The following is a 508-nucleotide window of genomic DNA, read 5'->3' as shown; positions in this document are numbered from 1 at the left end:
AAGTCGAAAACGAAGTCCTAAAATATTTGACATTCTTAATACCATTAAAATTTAAACACAAGTCGGATATTGTTTTCCAAGATATAAATTTCACAGAATGGCAAACTTCGAAAAAGACATTCAATCAAACTTTGATTCCAGCCGGGCTTTGTTACTTTGGGGATCAAAACCTTGAAACTTTCAGACGAAGAAAATTTAGAACTATCTCATTACGTTACAAAAGTGTCATCTGCCCATTTAAGGGTTGTTTTGGTCTTTGTGGACAACAGTGACAAAAATGGTCACAAATTCTTATATAGTGTCATTATCATTAACGATGGAAAAAGTAAAAAGTAAATACTAACCGTTGATAATGTGATGAAAAACAAGGTAACAATTGTCCACGATATTGATCCTGCAGTTTCTCTAAAGCCTTATTGTTCTAATTTCATTAGCAATTATTTGAGACCAAAGCCAGGGACTGAGTTGTCTAAACTTTAAGAAAACAGAAGACTTACTCAAAAAAAGT

This window comes from Convolutriloba macropyga, chromosome 7 (genome assembly GCF_964194025.1).
Source record: "Convolutriloba macropyga chromosome 7, txConMacr16.3, whole genome shotgun sequence".
NCBI classification, from domain to species: domain Eukaryota; kingdom Metazoa; phylum Xenacoelomorpha; order Acoela; family Convolutidae; genus Convolutriloba; species Convolutriloba macropyga.
This window is presented reverse-complemented; position numbering follows the sequence as displayed.